Source organism: Drosophila bipectinata, unplaced genomic scaffold (assembly GCF_030179905.1).
Source record: "Drosophila bipectinata strain 14024-0381.07 unplaced genomic scaffold, DbipHiC1v2 scaffold_261, whole genome shotgun sequence".
NCBI classification, from domain to species: Eukaryota; Metazoa; Arthropoda; class Insecta; order Diptera; family Drosophilidae; genus Drosophila; species Drosophila bipectinata.
This window is the reverse complement of record NW_027222911.1, coordinates 27,850-37,693: the sequence shown is the minus strand read 5'-3', so window position 1 is coordinate 37,693 and position 9,844 is coordinate 27,850. Positions and strand designations below refer to the sequence as shown.

General features: G+C 42.0%; 1 long non-coding RNA gene across 2 annotated transcripts; it reads left to right on the top strand.

Annotated features, from left to right (window-relative positions):
* The first annotated feature begins 289 nt into the window (after positions 1-289).
* On the top strand, positions 290-6,790 carry LOC138927454 (uncharacterized). 2 transcript variants are annotated; one of them, XR_011443947.1, is made up of 3 exons: positions 290-558; positions 5,180-5,350; positions 5,405-5,758. It is a non-coding gene; the product is annotated as an uncharacterized lncRNA (long non-coding RNA). The 2 variants fall into 2 exon arrangements; XR_011443946.1 differs by lacking the exons at positions 5,180-5,350; positions 5,405-5,758 and adding an exon at positions 6,601-6,790.
* Positions 6,791-9,844: the final 3,054 nt, after the last annotated feature.

Below are 9,844 nucleotides of genomic sequence, written 5' to 3'. Positions count from 1 at the left end.
AATAGGCAGGACTGTAGTCTGGCGGTCAAGGCCATTACGGGACATTGGTTAATAGGAGCACACGCGGCTAGACTAGCTGTGCCACATTATGACTACTGCAGGAGCTGTGGGGAATCAATATTAAAACTATTTCTATTAAATCTATATATATAAAAGAATACTGTATATGTATACTGTATATAGCAATCTATATCTATATATATATAAAGGAAAGTCGTGTTTTATGCTACACCACTTATAAATCAAGAACGGAATAAGAGATTTGAGTGAAAATTGGTAGGGAGGTAGCTTAGAGCCAGGAGAAGGACATAGGATACTTTTTGTCCCGTTCGACAGCGTTCCTCCCTGGCCCATACTTTTTTATTTAGGCAGACAGCTAAGAAGAAAATGTCAAATGAAAATGTCAAATGTCAAAATGTCAGTTAGAAACGAAGTCAAATTCAAAGTCAGGCTCTCAAATTCAACAACGAACCAAAAGGATTGTGTTGCGCTTCCGGGAAAGTAAAATTGCCTCAACTTGAAGCACCACCAGAGCCTCTGCACTCTCTATTGATATTTGTAAGAAATCAATATTAAAACTATTTCTATTAAATCTATATATATAAAAGAAAGTCGTGTTTTATGTTACACCACTTATAAATCAACATTTATATTTTTCCACTTATATTTTTCCAACATTTATCCACAAAAACCATGTTTTTTTTATAGTTTTCTAACCAACAGTTGTAAAAACGACACTTATATTAAAACATGCCGTCTATTTTTGTTTTGGTTTTTACTTTCGTCAACCAATTACATTAAAGTAATTTGTACCATTTTCAGAAAACTTACCATCATAAAACCATTTTGGTAACTGTTTTTTAACCAGAAGTCGTAAAAAAACAAAAATGATTTTGAAACATGCCGCTTCTTTTTTATTTAGTATAGAATATATGTAGTTATGTAGTATTTTTACGGCATTTATCAGCAAAAAACCATGTTTTGAATAGTTTTCTAACCAGCAGTTGTAAAAAAGATACTAATATTGAAACATGCCGTCTTTTTTTAATTTGTTATGATATATGTGTAGTTTTCTAATTCATTCGTCAACCAATCACTGAAAATAGTTTGTACCATTTTTAGAAAACTTACCATCATAAAACCATTTTGGTAACTGTTTTCTAACCAGAAGTCGTAAACAAAACAATGATATTGAAGCATGCCACGTGTTTTTCATTTGATATAAAATATATGTAGTCTTTCCTCAACAAATCACTGAAAAGTAATTTGTGATTATTTTTACAACATATATCTATAGAAGAATATATACAATACAATATATACATATTGAACACATATATATACATATATACATATAGAAGAATATATACAATATATACATATATACAAGAAGTAAATTTAACATTGAATGTAAAGAAGAGCAAGTTTTGTAGACGCACTGTAAAGTACTTGGGACATATAATAGGAGATGGAGGTATTCGAACGGATCCAGAGATCCATTTTCCAGAGCAGGAATGCCTTGCTGCTTTAATAAGCATAAAGAAATTCCGGGCTTATGTAGAGGGTCTAGAATTTACCGTCATCACGGATCATGCGTCTTTAAAGTGGCTGATGTCGCAGAATGATTTAAACACCAGATTGGCAAGGTGGGCTTTAAAGCTGCAAGGGTTTCGGTTCGCAATCGAGCATCGAAAGGGAAAACTAAATGTTGTGCCCGATGTTTTGTCGAGAGTTGAACATGAACGGATAGCGGCAGTAGACTTCAATCACGGATTGCTGGTGGACATCGACTCCAAACATTTCAAGTACGCTGATTTTTTACAAATGATGGAGGGGATTATGAATAATTTAGATAAACTTCCGGATCTGAAAATCGTGGATTCACTAGTATATTGACGCTCCAAACATTCTAGAGGGGAACTCCTCAAAGATGCTTACGCATGGAAATTGTGGATACCGAAAACTATGATCCCGGAGGTAATAAAGAAATCGCATGACCATCCATTAGCGTCTCACGGCGGGATTCACAAAACTCTTGAGGAATCGTCGGTATTAATTTTGGCCAGGAATGGTGAATGACGTGAAGGACTATATTTCAGCATGAAAGGGAAAGTTGTATGCTGACTAGAGCTCCGAACACTCCGTTAAGTCCACCTGTAGGAGAGGCAGTCGAGTCGCAGAGTTTTTTCCAGTGGCTCTATATTGATTTTATAGGACCTTATCCTAGGTCGCGTAGCGGGAATATTGGAATTTTCATAGTGTTAGATCATTATTCCAAGTTTGTTTTTCTCAGAGCAGTAAAGAAACTTGCAGCGGACGTAGTTCTCAAATACCTTATGGAGGATCTTTTTCACACATTTAATTTCCCAGAGCATTGTGTCCGACAAACGGTCGCAGCTTAGATCAGAAAAATTTCAATGGCCTAGGAGTCATCGCATTAAACATATTTTGAGGGCAGTGCACGCTCCTCAGGCTAATGCTTCGATGCGGGTAAATCGCTATGTGATTGCTGGCATTCGTGCCTATATTCGCAGTGACCAAAAGGACTGGGATGAAAATCTTAGTAAGATATGCTGTGCGTTGAGGTCTGCAACTCATTCTGGTCTGGGATCTACACCATACTATATGGTTTTTGGGCAGCAGATGATGACCTCTGGCGCAACATACTCTTTATTGAGGAATTTGTCAGCCGAAACATTGGGAAAGCAATTTGAGAGGTAATTTTAAAGTAATTTTCAGGCTGGTTACAACCACCAAATTAGGCCAAGTGTTTGTAAAGGCGAGGATCAGAACCAAGATAGGAAACTCTATTTATGAGCTGGAAGACATGCAAGGTAGGAGCATCGGAAGTTAGTCTGATCAGTCTTGTGGATGTGTAAGCTTAAGCCCCAAGTCTGATTTGTAATGTACCTGCTCTGTTAGGGTAGGCTGTTACGGTAGCGGTCTCTGTTAGGTCAGCTAGCAGTCGCTTAAAGGCACTTAATAGCGAAAGAAAATTAGAAAGTTCCAAGGAGCGACTAAAAAAGGGAAAGGCGAAAGGCTAGGGTTAATGGCTGCCAGTCGAACGGGCAATGATTCTTTTCCATCTGAAACTTGGAGCTGTGAAGTCGTGAAATTTGGTTAATTTAAATTTGAAAATTGGCGATGTATTTTTGAGAACCGTTCTATATTTTTGAAAAGCGTCCTAGTATTGGCTGCGTACTCACACTCAACGAGGAGACCGTTAAAGCCCTGGAGAGGACGGAGCACCGGCTGAAGTACGGATTCGAACACGTTTCGGTCCGTATCTACAAATCCGATGCAAAGGCCAAGCCAGGAGGTATCGGGCTGAAGGCAGATACCCAAGAGCCAGACTTGGAGGAGCCGACCGAAGAGGGGCACCCAGAAGGAATGTCGGATGAGGAGGAGGACATCCTGGAAGGGTACACCTCGGAGGAAAGCGATTTGGCAAGGGCACTCAGTGGAGTCGGAATGGAGGAGGACTCTCTGCTGAGCTACGAGACGGAGGCAGAAATTACTGGGGTGGAGACTTGTAAGGATGTCCCTGACGATCTTGCAAATAAACCTCCATCACAGTAAAGCGGCGTCAGCTGCCCCCCAACTCCACCTCGCCGAGAGTGGAGCTGATGTGGCCCTCATCCAGGAACCCTGGATCCTAGGAGACAGGATTCTTGGGTTGGGGGCGTCGGAGTTTAGGCTCTGTAGAGCCGATACAACAGGTAAAAGGCGAGCCTGCATCCTCGCAAAAAAGAACCTTAACCTCTTTTTGCTACCCAATTTTAGCAATGAAGACCACGTAGCCGCAGCCATAGAGGCAAATGGCCCTCTAAGGATATGTTCGGCGTATATGGGCCACGACCAGGAGCCCCTCCCCCCGCACCCGCTAATCAAACAGCTGGTGGAAAAGCTGTTTTACCCGCTTTTACACTCAAAGCCCTTGACGGTCTTTCATCCAACTCCAGGACAGTGAATGACTGTCGCAGATCTCTTAACGAGATGGCAGAGCAGCATGACATCCACCTCATATGGGTACCCGGGCATAGGGACCACGAGGGTAATTGCGCCGCCGACGAACTGGCAAGAGTAGGTACTACCAATCCTCTCCTACCGGAGAAGGAACCAGTAGGTATCCCCTTAGCTACGTGTAGGCTAAAATGCAGGGACCACTTTAACCGCGCATCACTGAGGAAATGGAGAAATCTCCAAAACTGCAGAAACTCCCGCATGATATGGCCCATCCGATCTAGGAAGAGGTCAATGATGTTTATCGCCCTTAATAGGCAGGACTGTAGTCTGGCGGTCAAGGCCATTACGGGACATTGGTTAATAGGAGCACACGCGGCTAGACTAGCTGTGCCACATTATGACTACTGCAGGAGCTGTGGGGACGTAGAAGAGGAAGAGACAGTCGCGCACCTCCTGTGTCAATGCCCTGCGCTGGGGCTCAGCCGACTCAAATTCTTGGGCGCAGCAATACTCACAGACCTAAAGACCTCGGGGAGGTCGCTCCACACAGACTCGTAGCTTTCATCCGTAAATCTGGATGGGACCGCGAGCCGCCGCAGGAAGGATAAAACACCCTTGGGCACATAAGTAATGGGAAGGGAGAGGTCCTCTTGTAGGACCCTTGCCTGTGCGGTATCACAAGGAGCCCCAGCGGCTCAAGTGGATGGGGGTCAGACACCGGCCCCTCATCGCCGCCTCAACCTAACTTAACCTAACCTAGTATTGGCTTAGGTTTAACCTCGGGAATGAAAGGAAAAGAAAATTTCAATGATTATATCTCGAAGGGTATGTGACTCTATGCCATTGCTCTGCGGCGATTATATGGATGGTTTCCTTTTTGGTGATAGCATCGGCTGTGATTGTGGGTCGACAGGCAGAGGAGGACCGAGGAGAACGCAGCTTTAGTAGGAAACTCGATTCTTAACTCGGCGGTCGGCGGCGGTGTATTCCCCCCAAACGTGGGGTTTCGTTCTTCGATCTAAGGCCAAGTCGGGATAGAGTCCAGTTTTAAACTGGATCTGGGTCCAGTCAGGATAGGTTAAAAACCAGTTTTTCCTATAAATTAGCTATAAGAAAACACAATCATGTGAAGTGGAAAAAATTGAAAAGAAGGAAAAATCCCCCAGAAAAAGTCGAATTCGATAATTAATTAAGTAACCTAACCTAACCTCAGTTCCGGTCGTCATGAAAGAAGAGGAAAATTAGATGGTCCGGATCGCGATTTTCTTTTCTAATTTTCTTTCGGATGCCCAACTCCGAAAGCCAACAGCAACAAAGTGTGTGGTTTAGTGCCGTGGCGCAAATCTGGAGCTTAGAATTGGCCATTAACCTCCAACGGGTTTGGGTAAGTTAAGGTACATTTATAGTTATTTTATGTTTCGCCAGTTTTCTTCATTAGAAAGTGCATTGACCCGTAGAAGGCCTTATGATCGCGCAAGGTGCCTATTTCTAAGTAAAGTGATGTCTCCCTAAAAGGAAATTCTTCCTGTAAGCTTTCTCTTCGGCCGCAGCACAGGAAAGCGCTTTCGTGGATCCCTGACGGAAATTGAGGAAAAAATAATGTAATAATCAATACTGCTTATAAAACAATTATTGAGAGTTCCCTCTATTGTGAGTAGAGCAAAACTTGAAGATTCGAAAAAACACATCACGGTCATAAAAGTCCCGTACGGTCGTTAAAAGAAAAGTTTAAAGAAATTTAAATGCATTTATTTGGCATGTATATATGGTGCCAACCAGAGGCACTTAAGGCAATCTTGTGAAGAAATAGTTTGGTTTTAAACTATTTTTTTTTGTATTGGCGCTTAATAATTTATATTACTTCCTAAAATTAATAGTAAACTTTTGTAATATGCTAGTTATTAAATTGTTTTGTTTTTAATGACAATAAAGTGCTTATAATGTTTTAAAGATAGCTCCAGTTTTGATTTCCGCTAAGAAACATCTTCCCTAACACCTTCAAGGGGCCATCCTATTATTATGGGCAGAAATTATGGCCAAGGTGGGCACAAAAGGTGCCGAAACACCAGAAGCGGATTCCACCCGATTGACCCCGAATTGGTGTTTTGCCTAAAAACCGTCATATCTCGTAAATTGTTCTGTCCGGCAGTGTTGCCGTTTTATCCTTTTTCCGGACAGATCTTTCCGGTTTTTAACTGCGTCAGCCGGAAAAAATTTAAAACATCCCCTAGCCTTTTATCTGTCCTTTTTTTATTTTGGCCTGGCCTTTTTATCTGCTTTTATTTTTGTGTAAAGCACTTGATAATTAATGCAACCCTGTTGTAATCGTATATCGTATGTATCGATTAATACAATTGTTACTTTTATTGTGAAATTTGGGCGGGAAAGATGCCAAAAGAAATTTACAAGCAAAAGTTTCGTGATTCATGGCTAAATCCACCGTATCTGGTGCAGTGGATGTGTCTTGCAAATGCAGAAGTTCAGCGTGTTATTAGCTACCAAGCTAATTTGGTAAAACCCAAATTGCGCAACCAACTGCAAATAGAAACTTTAAATACGATTTTATCGATCAGATAAATATTTTAATACTCTTTTGTTTCACAAATTTATTTAAATTGTTTTTTTCTTTTTTAGATTTGGGCTACGCAAGAAAGGCGTATGTTGCCATGAATATGAAATTCCTAAGCAACAATCAAAAATGATTGGAAGCAACCAATCTACAGAAAATCAAAGTTTAGAAGCTTGCAATGATGACATTGACGATGTTCTAAACGATTTGGCCACCAATAAAGAGTGATATTACATAAAATTTATGGAAAAAATATTTTGTCTTGTTTTTTGTCCGTTTTTTTTAATTTTTGTCCTTTTCTATCCTGTTTTTATAATCAATCTAGCCTTTTTCTGTAACATGCTGACGGCAACACTGCTGTCCGGTCTGTTCCTTTGTTGTTTTTGGTTCGTCTTGTAGGTTTTTTTATTATAATAAGGCCGTAGGCCTTTATTGGCCACATACCATCACCCCCCTTTCTGACGAGCCAGTAGCCGGAAATCATTCGTGCGGCCATATCCGAGCACCCCAACACCTCGCCTACAAACGGTTACCCATTACAAAGTCCACTTTTAAATTTTACCAAGATAATGATCCGAAGTATAAGAAACTCGTTATGCATTAAAAAAATAAAAAAAAAACTTAATAGATGGTGTTTAATTTTGCAATTTTGGAAAGTAGAAAAATAAAGTTTATTGTTAGTGTGTAAGCGTTTCTTGACATTCTGTATGTGCCAGTTAAATTTGTTGTTAGATGGTGAATTAATTAAATATAATTTTTATTTTAAATTATACAACTTGGTGTTAAACCTTTATATATTAAACTTAATTATTACAAGACACTTTCGATTTTCTTAAATATTTCCCGTCAACCGTTCGCGGTCTCGGCCAAAAAAGGACTGACTTCTTAATTATAAATCTTATCCCAAAACAAATCTATTACACACAAATCACATTGTGAAATTCGATTAAGCTGATCGCGATTAAGCGTTGATTGGGCTTCGGAGGGAAGCTGATGTTTACTTTTGATTTTGATTTGTTTATGGGGAACCGAGATCGGACCTCAGAGGCAAAGAGAAAGCCGTAGGCAAATGCAGAGTTTGAAATTACTGTTTATAAAATTCATCAGTGAAAAGCCATAAGTGGCAGTTAAATTTGTTGTTAGATGGTGAATTAATTAAATATAATTTTTATTTTAAATTATACAACTTGGTGTTAAACCTTTATATATTAAACTTAATTATTACAAGACACTTTCGATTTTCTTAAATATTTCCCGTCAACCGTTCGCGGTCTCGGCCAAAAAAGGACTGACTTCTTAATTATAAATCTTATCCCAAAACAAATCTATTACACACAAATCACATTGTGAAATTCGATTAAGCTGATCGCGATTAAGCGTTGATTGGGCTTCGGAGGGAAGCTGATGTTTACTTTTGATTTTGATTTGTTTATGGGGAACCGAGATCGGACCTCAGAGGCAAAGAGAAAGCCGTAGGCAAATGCAGAGTTTGAAATTACTGTTTATAAAATTCATCAGTGAAAAGCCATAAGTGGCAGTTAAATTTGTTGTTAGATGGTGAATTAATTAAATATAATTTTTATTTTAAATTATACAACTTGGTGTTAAACCTTTATATATTAAACTTAATTATTACAAGACACTTTCGATTTTCTTAAATATTTCCCGTCAACCGTTCGCGGTCTCGGCCAAAAAAGGACTGACTTCTTAATTATAAATCTTATCCCAAAACAAATCTATTACACACAAATCACATTGTGAAATTCGATTAAGCTGATCGCGATTAAGCGTTGATTGGGCTTCGGAGGGAAGCTGATGTTTACTTTTGATTTTGATTTGTTTATGGGGAACCGAGATCGGACCTCAGAGGCAAAGAGAAAGCCGTAGGCAAATGCAGAGTTTGAAATTACTGTTTATAAAATTCATCAGTGAAAAGCCATAAGTGGCCTGGATTTATGGGTTGGATAACTTACATATATTAATCTATCTATCTTCTTCTTCTTCTAGGAGAAGTGTGAGGAGAATTAGCCTCCTCACACGCTAAGACAGCAATGGCCAATCAGTTTAGGGGGGCCGCGGGAGATAGGCCGGGGACCAATACGAACGGGGAGTGGTAGGGTTTCACCATCAAGTACGAAGACGGAATCAACGTGGAACGTAACGGTTCCCGGAGCAGCAGCAGACGAATGGGAAGACCAGGTTACATCGCCCAGTGGGAAGACGGAATCAACGTGGAACGTAACGGTTCCCGGAGCAGCAGCAGACGAATGGGAAGACCAGGTTACATCGCCCAGTGGGAAGACGGAATCAACGTGGAACGTAACGGTTCCCGGAGCACCAGCAGACAAATGGCAATGCAAGGTTACACGCCCAGTGGGAAGACAGTATCGACGTGGAACGTAGCGGTTCCCGGAGCACCAGTGGACGAATGGAACGGCAGCGAGGGCAGTGAGGGGCAGAGCTCCATCATCGAGTGGGGAGACGGAGTCAACGTGGAACGTAACGGCGCCCGAGGCAACGGTGAGCACTATGAGCCCGCCGCGCAGCGGAGTTCAGGATGAGCAACAAGACTGGGGGGCAGCAAAGGAACAAGGAGCAACAGGAGAGGCGAAGGAGGCCAGCGGCACGTCGCATAGCAACAGCAGGGGTCAGCGGCCGAACGGAAAGGGGCGTCGACCGCACGGATGGCAGCCCGCCAACGGGAAAGTGGCGTGATCTTGGAAGCAGGAGTAACGGCAGCCCGCCAACGGGAAAGTGGCGTGATTCTGGAAGCAGGATTAACGGCAGGAGCAGAATCCAGAAGGATTAACGGGCGCTCCAGAGGGTATAAATGGAGGCCCATTGGAGCGGCTCGAGACGAGTCTTTTTAGGAAGCTTGTAGCGTTGAGTTGGAGGACCGCCTGTGGAGAGTCCGCCAGTCAAGTGTTAGAGCGTTTCTAAAAAGGATTCGGTTGTTTGAGTTGAAGGACCGCCTTTGGAGAGTCCGACAGCCAAACGTAAGGAGAACGAACGAGACAAGGAAAGAACGGTACGAGGACAGTTACGGGGAACGACCTAGGCGACAGGAAACGAGTTGGACCAGTTCCTGGCCACGGCAGGTAGCCTTGCTAGGAAGTGCAGAAAGGATAAGTCTGGCGCACGCCACTCGGACTCCTGACTCACAACCAACAGGCGTGGTCCTGCACCGGAAAGGACAGGCCAACTCAAGATCCCGAGCCCGGTTTCGCTCCGGAGGACGAGAAGGACGGGACGAGAGAGGATCGGCGTCGGTTGGTTACCTCGAAAGCTACAGGGTAACAGAGTCGAGTG